This window comes from Pinus tabuliformis, chromosome 1_2 (genome assembly GCF_031772625.1).
Source record: "Pinus tabuliformis cultivar Carrire ecotype Pingquan chromosome 1_2, CPIR1, whole genome shotgun sequence".
In the NCBI taxonomy this organism is placed as follows: Eukaryota; Viridiplantae; Streptophyta; class Pinopsida; order Pinales; family Pinaceae; genus Pinus; species Pinus tabuliformis.
Window position 1 is genome coordinate 762,283,306 of NC_142298.1, and position 21,551 is coordinate 762,304,856.

The window sequence follows — 21,551 nt, forward strand, 5'->3', positions numbered from 1 at the left end:
CATTTCAGTTTTCGTTTGCATCTCACTGCTATCGCATGCATGACACTGTTTTTGCACTGACGGTCACCGTTGTGGTGACATTCTTCACACACATGCATTCTTTCTAGTTTTTTGAATCCTGCACTTACTATTTGCATGCATGATCATTCACTCTTGTTTACACTCAATTTCACCATGCATTCAGACATCTCATGTTTTCAGTCACCCGTAGGGGGTCTGGGCTATCTTGGCCTGGACCTTGCTTTGCCCAGCTAGCATTGCGAATTGCTGGAAGTGAGCTCTACCATCCCTCCAGAAATTGCGCAAGTTTGGCCCAGCATTGACCTCCAGGCTTTCATTGTGCAATTCTGGGAGAAAATGCCTTACTAGCCCCAGAAACTGTGCAATGCAGTTTGTTGGTTTGCATGTCGCTACTGACTAAAAGTGCGTATTGCACAGTTTCAGTCCTCAGGAGGCTAGGCTAGACTATGCATTGCATAGTTCTAGTAGTCATTCAGCCTCCCGATAGCCCAGACTATGCCTTGCGCAGTTTTGGTAGTCAGTCTCCCAGCGTCCCCATGAAAATTGCGCAAGCTTCACAATCAGTCAAACATGTATGTGCATGTCAGTCCACCAGTTTGTTTTGGTTTTCAATTGATGGATTTATTTCCATGAGTGTTGTTATGTCTCCAGGCATCACAAGTGTTTGTTTGCCTCTCAGCAACATAGGTACAATGGCTTCCAGGAGAGCAGAGTCAAAGACACCGTTGAGAGGGCAACTAGGGATGCAGTTGATCAAGTGTCTATGAACTTGCCTATTTGTGAAGACATCAAGTTGTTCATAGACAATAATATCAAGATGAAATGTCAACAACATCACAACGAGCAACACCTCCAGTAGCAGCAGAAGGTAGCAGACTTGCATGCGACAAAGGAAAGAGGAAGGTTGTTGACAACACAGAGGCGGAGCAAAGTTGCAAGTTCAAGCAGATCCACTTGTGATGAAAGTAGCTTTGGAGATTGAGGCTATGAGGTGACAACATGACATGAGGATCGTGCAAAGGCAAAGAGAGAAGAAGAGAAGGAGTTGAAGGTGCTAAATCAGCAACTCAAGGGAGAACATGAGTTTCATAGACGAGAGAAGGAGTTGCAACAGGAATAGGTACAACATGAGGCACAACATGCACAGACTGATGAAACTATGCCCATATAGGCTATGGAGCCATCCAACATCTATCATGGAGCAAACATGGTGAGAAATCATGTCGATCGCATGTAAGGGTATTCAAGAGCATGGATGTCATTATGCACACGCATGTGATCCCACCCATTTGGCACACTCATCAAAGCGAATACAAGAAGCAACTCCGATTGGAGCTGAACATGTATTTCGACAAGTTGATGCACTTGGTCACCAACGCACACTTGGAGATCATCACAGACACTATGCATTAGTATGTTGCTAGTCCAGTTGCACTCAAGACAATGATGCACATGTTATTAGACGAGTTGGACAAAGGAGCCTATTAGTGTACCCGGATGCAACAGAGGTAAGAGTTCGCTTTTAGCAGGATGTCACCATTGAGTGCATGGACACCATCATAGATGACCAAGCTTGGCATCAATTCACCACCGTCTATCATCGCAAGGATGTCAAATAGTTGGTCTTACCACAATTGTCCAAGTGTTAGTGATATCTTGCATGGCTTGCTCAAGCTTATTTTGTCTCACATGGGTATATGTGCAGATTGTATGTAACGTCTTGTAAAGAGAAAGTCCAAGTATCGATAGTTGACTATAACAGTCATATAGTAGGTGAAGAGCCACAAGGGTAGGTGAAGAGTCACAAAGGGGAATGTCAAGGGTCACCCCACCCTTTTCTATTTATAGAACCTCATAACTCATTATACAGGCTTTTTGGTCAGCCAAGCTTCCGATAAGCTTGGAGAGTATTGTAATGAGCCTTGGCTTCTCCATAGTGCAGAGCTAGTACATATCTTTGGAGGAGTAGGGGACAATGACTATAACGTTTCGCTATCAGGACTAGTTGTTGGTCATGGTTGTACTATATGATTGCAACTTTCACTTCTTAATATAACAGAGCCAACACGTTTCATGCATATGTTGTTATTGTATTTTGGCTATCTTGGTTACTCTAATGATATATGTATCTGTTTGCTTATGCATGCATGTATGGATGCTTTCTGTATAAGTATGTACGAATCTTACTGAGATGTGTTGTTAGTTTAACCATCACTTTGGATTGTTAACTTACTTTCTTTCCAGTTTGTGATGCATCTTCACTCGTGTGTTCCCTTCAAAGCCACATGCTTCCACAGGTTTCCAAGGGGCATACTGACCTCACTTTCCGTGCGTTAGAACCGTTCATTCACCTTCCTTTGTTTGTTGCACATGTCACACCCTTTCCACCAACAAGGACATCTTACTTACCTCTGTGCACAACCTTTGTCAAGGCGATACTGTATAACCCACTGTTGGGACTCCTACACCAAACGATTTGAGGTCTAGTTGGGACTTCTTACCAGGGAGATCCCCTGACATGTTGGTGGGTCTAGCACTGTCAACACCTCCAATGGGTCTAGCAGTGAGTCAATTTCTCTAAAATCTTAGAAATGTTTTATTCTTGCATCATCCTATGCAACCAATTTGTAAGAATCTACTCATGTTCTCAAGAAACAAAAAGTGCAAGGCCTAGCATTGGATCTTTGGCCCCTTCTTTTTTTAAGCGAAGTATGAGTTTTAGTTCCTTCCTTTTTAGATTCATGGAAGAAATTTTCATTGTAGTAGTCACTCTAATGTATTTCCTGCGTGTTCCAGGAACAATATATATATATATATATATATATATATATATATATATATATATATATAGTTTGAGTAGTTGTAAGAGCATTCTTTTTTCTTTATTTTTGTTTTAGTAAGTGACAAATAACTAAGGAATTAAATTTATAATTGACACTACTAATATATTATTATAGTGATTTTAAATTTTATTATTAGTATAAACTTATATATTAAATAGTTTAAGAACTTTTTTTATATTATGACTAATCAAATATACATAGCAAAAAAAAATTGTTGATTGGTTTTCCGCTTGTGAAAATAGACTAGTAGTATAAGTTTGAAATTCCTATTAAAAGTATTATGGATAACCATATTTCCTTTCAAACTAAAATTAAAACTATGAACTGACAGAAAATATAATTTGATAAACATAATCCTAACGACTCCCTGAGTTGTGTTTCTTTTCAGATAACTAGTTGCTTTATCAAACCTCAGGAGGAGAATCCACTTGGAGAGGTAGTTGTTGTTCGTTATCCTTGTCAGAAAAGACTATTTGTACTACTTAAAGGACAATGGTTGTATATTTATCCATACTAGCATGTGGACAACTTCGACTAGAAATAGGAGGAGGGGAGTTGGAGACCAGGGAGGAGATTAGTTGACCTCTTCTCCCTTCACAATGGGAGGCTGAAAGACAACTCCTAGCCATGAGGCTAGACCAATTATAAACAACCACTTTGGTACAAGAGACATAAGAGTGGAAAGTTGAAAACAAAATGACACTAATAGGGGTGGGAGTCAGGGTCGAACAGTAGGGAAACCACACAAAGGGACCATGGAAAACAAAGGTAAACACAAGAAGAGAAACTAGGAAGATAAGAGTCTGAAAAGGGAGACCACGTGAAAACGAAGGCTACACTAATGCTTAAAATCCAACTCAGAACCCCATGTAGTGAATCCCCACCAAGAATAGTAAGCTTAGAGAGGGAAAATATAAATAAAATTCTATGAAACCATAATTCCTAGAAAACATTGATATCATCATATCTATGACTAAGGAGAAGTTCAAGATGGAAAGGAAGAAAATTGTGAACTTATGACTCCCTCTTTGCAGTTGTAGTGCACATAAAGTGGCATGTTCTAGGATGACTAATTACTAGCTGAGAAAAACTGCCAACCCTACATGTAAAGCTAGCTCCATCTGCCAACTGACATTAGTTCACTTGATTCCTAAACTTTCCTTTTAGGAATGGTAAGTCTACAAAGGACAACAATTTCCCACTGGATCTGCACAAATGGAAAACCCCATGCAACTATATAAATTGTAGGTCACCTTTCCTTATCAACCTTCACCTAACTCAATTTCATCATACGTTATTGTTTATCCAAATTCATTCATGATTACCACTTATTGGCTCCTCAAGTATTTGTCCTTCTCAAGACTCCCATGCATCTACAACCATCACCTTCAACCTCTCCCACACACAATGCGGGTTATGACGTAGTCATAAGTTTCTTTAACCATGCAACTTTGCCCATTTTCATTAATTTCTTCACAATCATTTCAATTAGTGGTGGATGCCCCACCGCATGAGCACCCTCCTTAGGGTATGAATAATTTCAAATTTATAATTAATACAATTGTTTAAAATTTTAAATGAGAAATATATATATATATATATATATATATATATATATATATATATATATATATATATATATTAAATATATTTAAATTAATATTTTTATATCTTTATTTTGTATGTATTTTTATTACAACAATAAAAAAACTTTATGTTATGCGTGATTGGGCTTTAAGGTCGCTATAATTGGTTCCCATGACCCCTCTGGAATCCTCTACCTGGGGGGGGTGACTCCCTTATCCTCCACTTGATCCAGTTGCAATCACATTCCTATCCCATATGTCATCTCTCGGCCCACCTTATTATCACCCCTCTATTTCCAGATTTTTTAAATGATTGAACTCCATACTTGAGATTGATCTACCCTTGAATCTTCCTCGCAAGGCATATCTCTCCCTTACCAAGAAAATAATAGTATGGAAATTCACTAGTCTCTGGCCCTCTCCAAAATTTGTGCAAAAATTGATAGAGCGAAACCGGTCTTCAAAACTCAAAGAAAAAATCTCAGCTTGCTTTTGTGGAAGAGGATACTTCATATTCTATTTAAAATCCAAGGAAGACAAAGACTTAATCTTTAGGAATGGACCATATTTCATGGATTCGAGGGCTCTACTTGAATAAATGGACCCCATATTTTAATCCTGAACTTGAAATCCCTAATGTTGTGCCAATTTGGGTTTGTCTCCCTCACCTCCCTCTCCATGGCTAGGGGGATGAATAAGTAAGAACCATTGGGAATGCAATTGGAAAATACACAGATCGAAGTGAAATAAAGGAGAACATGCATAAGGATATGCGTAGAAGTTGATCTAACCAAAGGAATTCTTGAAGCAGTGAAGCTCAATGTTGATAACTCGATGCATATTCAACAACTAGACTACAAACAACTACTCTTCAAATGCAGGGTATGTCATGAATATGGTCACTTCGCCAATAGATGTCTAAAACATTACACATCTCAATCTTAAGAGGCCTGAGATGAACAATGGGAAAAAATCAGGTGCAAAAATAAAAACCCCGACAAATATTCTAAACAATGTTATGAAACCAGCTCACAAAAAGATAGAAAAGAGAGATCCACGCCTTAGAATTCAGCCTCTTCGAGGGGGCAACCTCCTTTACATTACATAAATGAACAATTCTTGGATGATACAAATGACAAAACCTCCTTTCTATATATAGGAGTCTAAGGAGTCACAATATAATCCAGCCGACCTAACAATAATAATATAAAGCCACAAAAATAACAATAGAGGGATTCTATGGGGCACAGAAATAACAATATGGGGGTAATAGGGGCACAACAATATAAATAGGGGGTATAACTACAATAGTAATGGGGTAATCACTAGTATTATAGGGACCCAACATGCCCCTCTCCTTCAAAAAAGTGTTGTCCTCAACGCTTGAGCAGTTCTGGATACTTCTGCATAAAATTCTCATCCTCCCATGTGGAATCTTCAGCGGATAAGTTCTTCCACTTGATAAGATACTCTGAAATTGATCGATTTCGTAGCTGTCGAGTTCTTGTTTCTGTGATTGCTTCCGGTTCCAATATAATTTTTCCTTCCTCGTCAAGTTCTGGCAATATTGTTTGAATTGGGAGCTTGTCACCTATAACCTTCTTTAAACATGAAACATGGAAAACTGGGTGCAATCGAGAAGCTGCAGGAAGCTCCAATTTGTATGCCATAGTACCAATCTTTTCCAACACCTTGTACGGACCATAATACTTTGGTGATAATTTATTATCCTTCTTAGCTTGCTTTAGGGACATTTGCTTATATGGTTGTAGCCGTAGGAATACCCAATCACCTACATCAAAACTTCTTTCACTGCGATGTTGATCTGCCTGTTGTTTCATTCTATTTTGTGCCAACACGAGGTTATCCTTTAAGAGTTGGAGGACTTGTTGTTGATGTTCGATGTGATGTTCCACTGCCTGAACCTTAGAATTTTCTCTTAAATATGATGTGATGGATGGTGGTTGATACCCATAAAGTGCCATAAATGGGGTCATTTTTGTTGCTGTATGGAAGGAAGTGTTATACCACCATTCAGCCAGAGGCAACCATTTGACCCATTGTGTCTGTTTATCAGATACAAAGCAACGAAGATATCCTTCCAAACATTTGTTTACTATCTCAGTTTGCCCATCAGATTGAGGATGATAAGATGAGCTATGAGCTAACTGAGTACCAAGACAAGAAAATAATTCTGTCCAAAAATTTCCAGTGAAAATGGGATCTCTGTCACTTACAATAATCTTTGGGTTTCCATGTAGCTTTTGAACTGTTTCCATAAATGCAGTAGAAACTGTACTGGCTTTAAATGGATGTGATAATGCACAAAAGTGTGCATACTTGGTAAGTCTGTCAACTACCACCATGATGACACTCTTTCCCTCAGACTTGGGTAAACCTGTGATAAAATCCATTGAAACCTCCTCCCAACGTTGGCTTGGAATGGATAAAGGTTGTAATAGACCCGGTGTCTTAATTGTTTCAACTTTATTTTGCTGGCAAACCAAACATTCCGCCACAAACTTTTGAATATCTGATTTAAGGCCATCCCAAAAAAATTCCTTCTTAACCCTGTGGTAAGTTTTTAAAAATCCTGAGTGCCCTCCTAAGGGAGAAGTGTGCAATTCCATAAGAATCTTTTGTTTTAGCTGGGAATTCTTACAGAGGTATAAGCGATCTTTGTACCATAACGAATCATTTTGCCAGCTAAATGTATCAGAAGTACTGGAATCTTGTTGTAGCTTTTGAATAAGTGCCCACACTTCTTCGTCATTCTTCCATTCCTCCCTTGCTTCGTTTATCCAATCTGGTTGGATAATAGAAATGGCACACAACAATGCTTCCACATCCTCATCCTTTCTTGAGAGTGCATCTGCCACCACATTTTGCTTCCCTTTTTTGTAGATGATTTCAAAGTCATAACCCAACATCTTTGTGACCCACTTTTGTTGCTCTTCAGAGGATAATCTTTGTTCTAAAAAGTATTTAAGGCTATCATGATCCGTTTTTACCTTGAAGTGTCTTCCCATTAGGTAGGGTCGCCATTTCTTAAGTGCATGGAGTATTGCCAACATTTCCTTCTCATAAATAGCTTTGCTTAAAAACTTTCCCTTGATTGGACGACTTTCAAAAGCAATGGGTCTTTCATCTTGCATTAGAACAACACCAATTCCATTTCCTGAAGCATCACATTCCACAATAAAGGTTTTTGTGAAGTCCGGTGTAGCTAAGACCGGTGCTTGGCACATTGCCTCTTTAAGATGTTCAAAGGCCTTTGTTGCTTCCGAAGTCCATGAAAATGAATCTTTCTTCAATAATGTTGTTAGAGGTGCTGCTATTCTCCCATAATTCTTAACAAACTTGCGATAATACCCTGTCAACCCAAGAAATCCTCGCAGATGCTTTATGGATGTGGGGATTTTCCATTCCTTAATGGCTTTAATTTTGCTAGGGTCTACCTTAACTCCTTCATGAGATACAATATGACCCAAATATTCCACCTCCTGGACTCCAAAGAAACATTTGGATCTTTTTGCATATAATTGTTTCTCCTCCAATAGTTGTAGCACCCTGTCAACATGTTCAACATGATCCTTCCAAGACTTGTTGTAGATTAGTATATCATCAAAAAATACTAACACAAATTTTCTAAGGAATGGTTTGAAAATTGAATTCATCAAACCTTGAAATGTTGAAGGTGCATTGGTAAGGCCAAAAGGCATGACCAAAAATTCATAATGACCCTCATGAGTTCTAAATGCCGTTTTCGGAATGTCTTCAATCTTCATTCTGATTTGATGATATCCCGAACGAAGATCCAACTTGGTGAAGTAAATTGATCCATGCAATTCATCCAGTAATTCATCAATAACAGGAATGGGGAACTTATCTTTAATAGTGAGCTTGTTGAGCTCCCTATAATCTGGACACATGCGCCATGATCCATCCTTCTTGTGCACCAATACTACTGGAGCTGAGAAAGAACTTTGACTCGGTTGAATTATACCAGCCTCTAGCATTTCTGCAACCATACGTTCAATTTCACTTTTTTGGACATATGGATATCTGTACGGCCTGATGTTTGGAGGAACACTTCCTGGAATCAGATGAATAGCATGATCATGATCACGCATAGGTGGGAGACCTTTGGGAGTCTCAAATACCTTGGAATGATTGTCCAAGACTTTTTGGAGATCTGGAGAAATAGATGATTCCAATGTGGAAACATCTAGCGAACATAATTGTGCAATTACACCTCTTTGCTCCTTTTTTAGAAGCTTTGTCATGCCATTAGAGCTGATTATCTTTCCTGGTTTCCCTGCAATACCCCTTAATTCAACTTCCTTTCCTTCCACAAAAAATTTCATGAAAAGTTCTTGAAAATTAAAAGCTATTGTACCCAAGGATTGTAGCCATTGGACTCCTAGTACAACATCAGCACCTCCCATTGGAATGGAAAGCATTGGGCTAGTCAATACATATTCTCCCATGGATAGCTTGATATTATGGCACTTTCCAGAACAATTTATTGTTCCTCCATTTGCAATCATCACTTGACACTCTGGTGCTGGATATAGGAAGCAATTCAATTCTTTTGCTACCCTACAATGAATAAAATTGTGGGTGCTTCCTGAATCAATCAACACTATTACCTTTTTCTTCTTGATTTGTCCTTCTATCTTGATGGTTTGAGGAGTGGTAATTCCCGCCAATGCATTACAAGATATGGTCGGATTTATTTGTTCTTCATCTAGGCTTTGTTCCTGGAATATATCCTCTTCTTTTGACCTTTCTTGCTCCTTTTCTTCTTCCTCTTCACAATCTATGTAGAATAATTTCTTCTCAGCACACTTATGACCTTTTGTGTATTTGCTATCACAATTGTAACAAAGCCCTTTTGCTCTTTTTTCTTCCAATTGTTGTGGTGTCAACCTTGTAGGTTGTGGAAGACTATGGGCAACAACACTTCCGTCTTTATAGTTGTGAATGGTATGCTTCCTAGTTGCCATAATTTTGCTTTCCATTTTTCTTGCTAACCTGAATGCCTTCTCTAATGAATCAGGTTCCCAAAGGCGCACATCATGTTGGATATTATCCTTTAAAGACCCTATGAACACATCAATCCTATGCTCCTCTGGAATATCTTTTACCCTTATGTTCAATTTTTGGAACTCCTCAATGTGCTCCATTATTGAACCCTTTTGTTTGAGACTTATCAATTGGCTAAAAAAAGTGTTGCTTTTTGTATCCTCATAATGTGCTATCAATTCTTCCGTAAAAATTGCCCAAGTGATAAATTGTTTACGAGAACAAAGCCATTGATACCATACAAACTGATTTGGTTCCAAATATAAAGTTGCCATACGTACCTTTTGTGTGTTTTGCACATTATTGAGATCGAAGAATTGCTCCATCTGTAATATCCATGTGGCGGGATCCTTGCCATCAAACTTCCTCATATCGATTTTTGGAACATGGTGAGTCTTCGATCCAACATTAGAGTCTATGGAATCATGATTAACATTTCTTTTGTTCTCATCATGAGTTTCCTTTACTACCTTTTCACCATTAGTGACCCTTTCTTGTAGCAACTTCTTCAATTCTTCCATGTCTGTCTTCAAATCTATCTTCAAATTTGCCATCGAATCCTCCATCTTAGCTTCCATGCCCTTTATCTTAGATTCCACGCCATTTACCTTAGCTTCTGTTAGCTTTTGTGAGCGTGACATTTGTTGCACTTGTTCTTGTAATTTTGATATATCATGTAGCATTTCTTCCTCTTCTTCATGAGTCATGCTAGAGCTTTCAGGTTCCTTACTAGGTGTTTGCATTTTCTTTCCTCGGGGCATCAGTTACCGATAATAATTCTTTACTATGCCCTTTGAATTCCGTTAAACCAAGCTTACACAAAAATTAAAAAAAAAACTACACACCTTTTTTCACTTTATAGAAGCCTGATATTGAATATGATGTATCTCTGTAATTTCAAATCATCCAATTCTGAAATTGCTACCTGTAGTAGCCTTCTGCGTCCTCTTTCCAATGCCACAAGTCTGAGCCAAATTGGATTCTCCAAGGAAGAGTTATGTGAAATCTCCCATAGTGACTTGCTTTTAGACTGGTTCAGTAGAGCGAACTTGTACGACGTGCCACGAGTCCTTGTTTCAACCTTTGAATCTGAAACAAATATACAAGAAACTACACTCTGTCCTCTTTCTGTACCTTCTTACGAAATTTAAATCCGATCCCCAGAGAGAAAGTTATGACGATTTTCCCCAGGTCACCTGTTTTGAATGTAATTTAGGAGTCTGCAAAAATACCAACTTCCTCAGATCATATCTCCGCAAATATCACGCAAAAAGCTCTGAAATTCGGACCCAAGGTTTAGCGCGATTTCTTCTCAAATGGGTTTTTTTTGCGACTTCTGAAACGTCACAGAAAAAAATTTATAGCGAAAATGCCACGATGACCTGTTTGGAGCAGCGAAACCCTAGAATCCAAAGCTCTGATACCAAATGTTATGAAACCAGCTCACAAAAAGATAGAAAAGAGAGATCCACGCCTTAGAATTCAGCCTCTTCGAGGGGGCAACCTCCTTTACATTACATAAATGAACAATTCTTGGATGATACAAATGACAAAACCTCCTTTCTATATATAGGAGTCTAAGGAGTCACAATATAATCCAGCCGACCTAACAATAATAATATAAAGCCACAAAAATAACAATAGAGGGATTCTATGGGGCACAGAAATAACAATATGGGGGTAATAGGGGTACAACAATATAAATAGGGGGTATAACTACAATAGTAATGGGGTAATCACTAGTATTATAGGGACCCAACAAACAACTTGAGCCTTCACACCCTCACCATGCATCCTATGTTCCTTCTTCTTCAAACGCCAACCCATTGCCTCAATCTAGGGCCTTTATGCCCAAATCCTCTAATACCTTTGGGATTTTAGCCAATCTTCCTTCTTCCCCAAGTGACATTCCAATCTTCATTGGTCTTGTGGAGGTATTAGAAGTTCCACCTTCCTTAATCCAACCTTGTATTAAGCATCAAATCATAGATCTTGAACAAATCAGACCTCTTCCCACTCTCCCCTAAGGTAATCCACTAATTCCTCAAGATCTGACTCACGATGATCCCATCTTCCTCCTCTCCGGTCTACCCTCTGCTTCCTCGAATCCCTCAACCCCCTCCTTTGATGGAATCCTAACTAGAAAAAAAGAAAAAGAAGCTACCGTACCACTAGAAGCACTTCAAAGGAAAATTGGAAACAATTAAAATAAAGAGGTTTGTGATGAAGCTACACAAAAATATATGGCAATGGGCATCCAAAAAACAATGTACCCATTATTAGGGAAAGGGTATGCATCAAAAGAATCTTAGAACCAGGAAGGGAGAGTCAGGGCCTCTGCCACCCCTTCACAAGGTAAATAACAAATATGGTCTTTTGGAATTATAGAGGCCTTATGAATGTTACAAAAATAAATGCAATAAAAGATCTAACAAGATCAGAAAATCCCACTGTCCTATTAATCTAAGAGACCAAAGCAAGTGAGGAATAAATTACATCCATAATCAAGAAAATTCAATCAATGTGAAAGGTGCATTAGAAGGAATATGCACTGTGCGAAATCAAGCAATTATGGACATCCAAAATATCCACAAAGATTAGCACTAGATCAAGACAAATTTTGATAGAAAAGTAATTGGAAAAATTACACAATCTACAACAGTCATGCCCCTGTGCACGATAGGGACAAAGAGGAATGTCATAACTCTCTAATAACTAATATAGAAGCAGATGGTGGCCATTCTATTATATTAGGTAGTGACTTCAACCTTGTTATGCGCATTGAAGAAAAAAGAGGTGGTCTCTACCTCCCAAATCTGAGGAGAGACAAGCTAGAAAATATTATGGTCGATCACAACTTTACAGATGTCAAATGAAAGAACAACAAATTCACGTAGAGCAATAGACAAATGGCACGAAGAAACATGAAAAAAATGTTGGATGAATTAATTGTCCATATGGACCTCATTACAGGAATTGACATTGTATCTTCCAAGATACTCTCTACAATAGTATCTAATAATAACCCCATCAGTTTAAATTTGGATGAGAGAACAAATCTCGATGCTCTTCCCTTCCATTACAACCTCCTATAGTCCACACACAAAGAAGCAAAGTAATTGATTTAACATGATTGGAACACAAGAATAGATGGTTCACCAAGCTTTGCTTCGGAGATAAAATCAAATATTGTTAAATCCACTCTCAAGAACTGGGGAAAAACGAGCTATAGAAAACCAAAATAGGAAAAGAGTGACATAGGGAGTTGATAGAAGTGCAAAAATGTCTTGAAAACAAGGAGGATATAACAAAGCTCCAATCAAAAGAGAAGGAGCTATACTGGAAGACATATCAAATTAACATAAAGAAGAAGAGGACTAGATAATCAAATCTAGAAGTATATGGATCCAAGCAAATAATAAGAACACTACCTTTTTTCACAATCAAACGAAGGTTCGAAGAAATAAAAATAGTGTTGACTCAATTTACGGAGAAGGGAATGTGCTCATCGAAATGGCTAGAAGTTGTAAAACATGAAGCATATATGTACTTCAACAAAATTATGACAACAAATCCCGAACTAGCCAATTATGAGAAAATTATGAGAATGATCCCAAAAGAAGTAACAAATGAATCTAATGTTTCTTTAACCAAGTTAGTGGACGAAGAAGAAATTTAATGAGAAATATGGAGTTTGCACCTTGAAAAATGGCAGGTCCACATGGATTCACCATCACATTTTACTAATCTTATTAGGAGCTCATAAAAAAATATAGCCTTAAAATGATCCATTGGGCACAACATAAATTTAAAGTTGTAGGTAACACCGATTCAAATTTTCTTGAATTAATTCCAAAAGAAACAAGACCCTCCTCCTTCAATCGATTTTGACCTATTTCATTATGTAATTATGCTTACAACATTTAATCCAAAATCCTTGCAAATTGACTCAAGATCCTCCTCCCCCATTTGATCTTCGAAAACCAAGGTGGTTTCATGTAGAAAACACTGATAGTGGACAATATCCTCTTAGTCCAAGAAGCAATTAACTCATGTATTTCTAGAGAAAAGAAAGAATTCATCCTCAAGCTTGACACGGCCAAGGCCTTTAATAGGGTAAGGCATTCATTCCTCTTTGTTGGTTTAAAAAGATTTAGCTTTTCTAAAGAATTTGTTGATCTAACCAGAGCTTGTATTAGCAGGTCATGGATAACAACCTTAGTAAATGGAAGACAAAGCCACTTATTCCAAAGCACAAGAGGAATAAGGAAAGGGTGACCCCATTCACCCTTCCCATATGTCCTTATGGAAAAATCCCTCAACAAAAATCTTGACTAAGATACACAAAGAAGGTTGATCTTCAGGATCCACTACAACAGAGGAGTCAAAATCCTAAACCACTCTCAATTCAATGAGGACACAATATTAATAGGAGGATCTTCACCAGCAGTGGCTAAAAGAATCAAGATCGATCTAGACCTATTTCTTGAAGCATTAAGAAGCTTACTCAAGAAACTCAAGAGTAATATATATGGATGGAAACACCTCCCCCACCAACCCCCCCCCCCCCCCCACCAAATAATTCTTAGGCGAATTTCTCAAATCTTTGAAATTCCTGAAAAATATGAATGGACTCACTTCAAGTATTTAGGAATACCAATATTTAAGCAAAGAATGAAGGTTGAGGTATGGGTAGAAATAATAGATAAGATAAAGAAAAAGATTCAATATTGGGGGACACAGTGGTTAAATTTTGGCAGGTTGCATCATCCTAATAAATTCCATATTTATCTACTCTTCCCATTTATCAATATGTGATCCTTCAAGCCCTAATCGACATCCAAAATCATATCAAACTTCTATTAAGATTGTTGTTGTGGCAGGTAGGTAAGACAAATGTAAAGAAATTTCACCCTCAACGAGAAAAAAGTCATAACTCCCTATGAAAGAGGGGGGCTTGACATCAAGCAACTTGAACATACGAATATAGCCCTAGGAGTGAAAATCCTCTAGAGATTAATCACTGAGGGATTATCATGGTGGAAAAATGTCACAAAAGGAAAATATTTGAACACCTCTCGACATAATCTTCTCAAGAATTAGATACCTCTCAGAACTTTCTCTTCAATTTCAAAAATGTCCAAAAAGGTCCTCTCTCTTATAAATATCACACCTCTAGATTACTAATGAATGTAAATGGGATCGGGATGACAACATTCTAGGAAAACCAACTTTTTCCTCCATCCTTGATCTTCAACAACCAAGGAATTATTGTGCAGAAAGAGGTATAACAAAGTTGTCACAAATTTCATCCTAGGAGAAAAATGATCAACTTGGAGGGCTTGGAAACCTCCACTTCTTCTAGCTAGAATTTCCATCAATGGAACTTACTTACTGAACATTTAAAAGGTGTTGCCCCAATCCAAATAACTCAAAAAAATGGATTAAAATGGAATATACAAGGGAAATATTATACATTCAAAAGTGGCTACAATTCACTCTAAGAAGAGCAAACCCAACAACCCATTTGGCCACATAAGAAAATAGTATGGAACGCTGAAATTTTTCCCAAGATCAAACTATTTATTTGGAATCTTCTTAAGGGAAGATCCTGTTAATAAAAAATGTAAAGAAACATAATATACAAGGCCCATCTAGATGTCCCCTCTACATGAACCCAAAAGAGACAATCCAACATTTGTTTCTTTCTTTTCCCTTCTCTCAAACAAGTTGGAGGTCCCTGCTCCAACCACTATTAGTACATCCAAATTTTGATTTGAATTTGGCATATTTATTTTCCTATTGGAATACTAGTCAAGCCTTCCCTCTTAAAAAGATAAATACGATCAATCATTTTTGGCTCAGTATTCCATAATTCCTTTGTTCGCAAATATGGATAGCTAGAAACAAGAGAATATTTGACTTCAAAAAGCTAGAGAAAAGAAAGATTTTGGCTATCCCTTTGAAATGATATTGTCCCCACTCCTGTTGCTCTAACCTAGGAGTTATCTCCAAGCACAACCTCCATGTCCATGCCATCCTTTGAGAGACTTTTGAAGTGCTCCCTCCCTAGTCATATGGCAGGATGCTCCACTATCAATGAACCATGCACGAGAATATTTATCATGAGTGGGTAAACTCACCACCAAGGCAAACTCATCCACTTCTATTGATAAGGCAAAATCAGTGTCAATCTGGAAGCGAAATTGTCCACCTCTGTTGAAGCTGCAACTCCCTGCTTCTTATTCTTTTTATTGGGACACTGAACAACATGGTGATCAATGTGGAAAAATTCGACCTTGGGAATAAATCGACAAGGGTCCAGAAATTGAAAAATTTGTTAAAGTCAGGAGGTTTTTGAAAAAAATCAGCAAAATTAAAAAGATACAAAAAATTCATTTAACAAAAAAAATAGCATCTAAAGTATCCACAACATCAAATAAATGCATTTCCATGTAAATATGAAAATAACACTAATATCTAATATGTATTAGAAGTCTAGTGCTACATCACATATCAAAATAGTGAATCAAGTCCTGAATCCCGAGTCCTGACTTACTCTCAACTCTCAAGAGTAAAAATATCAACAAAAAAATAATAAATGTATATCATGATTCATCATCACGAGTCATCTACATGTCATAAAGTAATCAATCACTGAGATCCTCTGCCCCTTTAATTGGAATAGGGAATGGCTTTGCCTTTTCCTCTAGAGTAAGAAGGCCCTGCTCATGGGGCTATAAATGGACTTTGTCATTCTCCAGAAAAAAAAGAAGAGGTGGCCTCTATCCTTTGGTGTTGCCCATCCTAGATAGCGTCACCTCCTCCTACTCTACATCTTGACCATGTTCCTCCTCCTCCTCTACCTCTGGCTCTCTCTCCCCTTGCAACTGCTACCTCCTCTACCTCTAGTGCCTATAGATCCACCTCTAACCAATCCGGGATCGATTCCATGACAAGCCTCTCAATCTCAACCCTCCATGCAGTAGTGGTGTCAATATTGTCCAATGACAGGGCTTCCATGTCATGGGTTTTCTGAAGTTGTCTCACCCACAATCGAATATTGTAGTAGACATAGACCATGTCATTGAGGCGTCGGGACTCCAACCTGTCTTAGGGTCATAGATTTCAAATTAGCACTTAGAAAATTTAAATATTAAAAATAATAATTTATAATGAATTAAAAAATTTAATTTGATTTTTTTTACTGTTGCACTTTTTGTTGTATATTTTATCAATTACACTCCAATTGTGCTCACACCCAGAAGTATTGCATATTTGGCTGAGCACTCGAATGGAAAGATTTTGGAGATGGGGTACTTATCCACCATAGCTTGTCCACCAAGCATCTACAAGTTACGAGAAAAATGGAAAACATAAAAAAAAAAAATAAAAAAATTGAAATTCTAAACTTGAAGTAAATTATGAAGAGACAATGAATTATGAAATTTGAAAGTTGAAACAAACTGAAGCTTCCTTGATATTTTGGTCATCCTATTCTTAATAGCCATGGTAAAACCAAATGTGCCACCTTTCATCCTATATATCTCTATTTCTTTAGAATTTTCTTCACGTTCTTACTCAAATGCCACCATCCTCTAAACACAAGTTAGGAATCCATCCATCACCTCGGCATCAAATCTTAAACCACGGGGGTAAGAAAATGCGAGGTTGAGGTAGATACCTGTAACATGAATGGGGCGATGGAGGGTATTTTTCCATCACTCATCAATCACTCTCCATACCAATTGTTGTTTCTCAAACTCCTCGTCCCCCTTACCTTTATAAAAGGCATGAATGGCTTATTTGGCATTATCCATGGCCTCATACAAGTAGCCCATTGTGAAATTGTCTCAATCAACCGACCGAAGAACGCTTACCAAAGGTTCTGAAATGGCACACACCTCCTCCACTCCTTCCCAAAATATCTGATCGTATGAAACTAGTCTGCATATGCCTTCTCTCTTTGGTTTGCGGCTAATAGATAAAGTACACCAATATTGTGAAAGAAACATGCTCTTCACATTCCACATATAATTCAACAGAGACTAAAGAGATATGAAACTTGTGGCAAATCATGTAATGTAAGGACACACCAACTCTTTATTGTTAATGAAACTTCTCATCAAGCTAAGCACAAATGCATGACTATATATAAAAAAATTATGCTCCTCAATGATTCGACAATATCCCTCACAAAAGGAATCTTACTTATATCCTCCAACACCAAGTCAATACAATGTGCAACACAAGGTGTCCAAAACAAGTTAGAATACCTCTCCATAAGAAACTTGCTAGCAACAACATAATTTTCAATGTTGTCTGTTATGACTTGGACAACATTTTGTGGACCTACTTCTTGAATGAAGGTGTCCAAAAACTCGCATAATAAATGCACATATTTAATTTGTGCAAATGCATCAACAATTTTCATAAACATTGTTCCCTTGGCACAACTGACAAAGAAGTTAAGAAGGGTCCTACCCTTCTGGTTAGTCGAAGCATCTGACATGACTGTGCATCCAGTGTGTTCCCATGATGCCCTAAACTCCTCCAATCTAGCAGTGCAATCAAACTTTTCATTTTGAAGAGTAGGCCCTTTCAACTCTGCAAAGGTAGGGGCTTTGTACCTCGTGCTAACAACAAAAACAACATCAAACTATTGTAGCTGTTACAACACACTCCAAAATTTTGGCTTACACTCAATTTCAGAGCCTTCCTTGTTCTTGTATATTGTCTTCGCAAACAACGAAGCTTATTTCATGAGATTTCTTGAAGTATTTTGCTCCCCTTTGCAAGATGGGTTAACTGTCATCTTTCAACATGATTAGTTGCTTCTCAATGTGTAAAAGCATGTTCTGATGGTTTCAAGGGTCTATCTTTGTGTATATGAGTTGTTCTAACTATGTAAACAACTTCAAACTCATTCACAAAGTTTTGAGCATTGACGCACAAGTGTCGTCATGGTCATCCCAAAGTCTATCTTAAGTGTCACACTTGTCATAACTGGTCGTAAAGTGGTCACAGGAAGGGAAATGTAATGTTCATTTGTTCTGGGTGATCTATGTTTTTGTGTCATCAAGTATTCTAAGTCTGATATCACAATTGAAGTCTTATCACTATTCACATCAATCTAACCGGTCTTACACTTAACCATTTATGAGAAGGATTCTCTATTAAGCAACTTGGCTTCACCTGGCCTCCTTGAACTGCATATTGCTCAATTCCAGTCCTTTGGCTAAGACCTTACCCCTTGATACTGCACAATGCGTAGTTCCTACCTCTCAAGACTGCTGCACTACGCAATTTATGTGCTCAAGTTCTTGCCTTAACCTCTAGAATTGCGTAATCATTCCTCCCAACCCGACATTCACATTGTACTATGTAATCACAAGCCTAAAGCTCATCCTATGAGGCTTTACCCTGCCTCCCTTGTCTCGCAAAACTGCGCAATATGTCCTCCCAGTGCTCATCCCCTTAGAATGTCCCACTGGCTCTCAGAACTTAACAATTGTTTCCCTTAGTCTTGCCTGAACTACGCACTTTGCAGTCTCAGAGCTCAAGCCTCACCCCTCACTACTAGAACTCCGCATTGCACAGTCATTGAGCCCTCTCTCCTAAACACTCACCTGGTTCCAACTTAGTTAATGGATCAAAATGTACTATCTTAGACTAGGGGGTTTTCAGAATGATGTCATCTCCTCATGAGTGAATTGCAGATGTAGGTTCTCTATCAGGCCATGGCAAGATGATGAAGAAGGAGATGAAGGGGGGAACCATGCTAAAGGACACACTTGTAGCTAAACACACAAGCTGATCAATCAAGAAAAGAAAAAGGGACATCAATTTGTGATCTTAAATCAAGACTCAAGATCATCAAAGATTCCTTATCACCAAGTCATACATAGGTGAAAAGAAGAGCATCTTCAAGCAAACACTCAACACACAATAGTAGCAGTGGCTTGACACTACCACATCATCAAGCAGTCCATGTCAATAGTGTCATATCATGTGGTGTCATGAGTTGTTATATGTCACATTGTCATTGTGGATCATGTAAATGGTATTCAAAATGTATTTTAAAGTGTAAGTCCAAAGGACAGGCGTAGAACATAAAGAGTCATGTAAGTTGGAAAGTCATAAGAAGTCAAACAGTCATGAGGGTAGTCAAAGAGTCACAAGGAAGGGGAAGCATCACCCCTTGGTTATATATACTCCCTCATTGTATGAGCAAAGGAATTTTCACCTTGCCTCCTCCCGCAAGGCATCAGAGAGACAAATTAGTTCTTTTGAGGAGCAAGGAGTGGCTCAAATGCTCCACTATTGGAGCTAGTGATGTTCATTGTATACATGTGTCTTGGAACTTTTACTTAATATCAAAATCCATATGGGCCAACACGTTTTTCATGCATGGATTATGGATATTTGTAAGACTATTTTGTGAATGCTTGTAATTCATGTTTGCTTTCATCTGTGCTAAAGCAGTTGAACTATTTTGGTTATTTTGGTACTTATCATAGTGAGAATATGATGTAATTGCTATTATTGATGTCGCATCCTCGTGGAATATTATGTTGGATATCATACATATCTTCCTTGTTATATTGGTTTCAATAACTGTTGCATCTCTGTAAACTATTTTTCTTGATGTTGCATGAACTCTTATTGTTCATGTGTGTCTCTAATAGGGTGCTACTACTACCTATTTCTTAGAATCTCACTTTTCCTCCCCTCCGCAGTGAAATGAATTTGACACACATACGATCAAAAACTCACCAGGCACACCTCCCTTGATTTTCGAAGGCACCATGCACTCCTCTCTCTTGCTGACATTAACAACCAAGGCATGTCTTTAAGATATATGGAAACCAGACTGATATTCCAGATGGGGCTCCTACTCCAAATGGTGTGAGGTATAATTGACACTTCACACTGGGGAGAGCCCTTGGTTGATGGATTTCCAGCATCATCGACAGTGGCGCTAGAAGGAGGGACAAACGACATGCTGTGTCCATTGAGTCTGCTTTGAATCTCCTATCCAAAATGGGTCTTCCTCAAATCATAATCCTAGTATGTTTTCCTAAAGAGCTTAATCTTACCAACCCTACAGAAGTTGTCCATGACTTGTCCCAATTTAAGTTTGATGGTGAGGGTAAATTAAATCTTTGTGAACAACTGTTTCAATTTGTCTGTTTTTACTTTTCTAATGGAATATATTGCAGGGATCTTCTGGCTAGATTGCCCACCCTCACATTTGAAGGTCATGTTAAGATATGGTATCATACATTACCAATTGCTTCGATCCATTCATTCGACAAACTTACGAAGGAGCTTCATAAAGCATTTGATAGGTATGATTACTGGGATGTTCTTAAACGAATTAATCAATTAAGAATGAATCCTAATGAATCAATGGAGGATTTTTATGGGACATCCTTGGGGAAATGAACCTGGTGCAGTAGCCAACTAGGGATGACGAGACAACAAATTTCTGCAAAGAAGCCTTAGGGATTTTACATAAAATGATGAAATCATATATTTTCCTTGACATGTATTCTTTCCTAGCTGAAGCCATCAAGTTTTAGTGCAAAAAATTCCATCTTGCTTCCTCCTTCAATTATTATTCTATATTTTTTACCTGTTTCTCTATACTCATATGGAATAATTTGAGTACCTAGGCCTCAACGTCGTAGACTCCCATAAGCAAAGGAAATATGTGGTGGACTCGAACAACTCTTTGAATAAGAAGCCTGATAACGAGGGGTTTAGCCATTTTATCTCTACTTTCATGGCTACTGCTTACAAAATTACCATCAAAGTCTCCCCTCCTAGAATATTACCCCAGTAGAGGAGGATCCTTCAACTCAACAAGGAAACCAGAGTGGGTGACTGGTATTTGTTTGAACATTACACCGAAATTGGAATATATGGGTCTAAATTGCCCCCCCTACCAGCTGCCGATATTTATGCCCATGAGAACTTTTGAATTGGAATTCATCAGGCAAAGCTTAAA

The 21,551-nt window shown here is 38.1% G+C and overlaps 1 pseudogene; it reads left to right on the forward strand.

Moving 5' to 3' along the window:
- LOC149208053 (mitogen-activated protein kinase 9-like) overlaps positions 1 to 20,986 on the forward strand; it is a 33,995-nt pseudogene extending 13,009 nt beyond the window's left edge.
- The last annotated feature ends 565 nt before the right edge of the window (positions 20,987 to 21,551 follow it).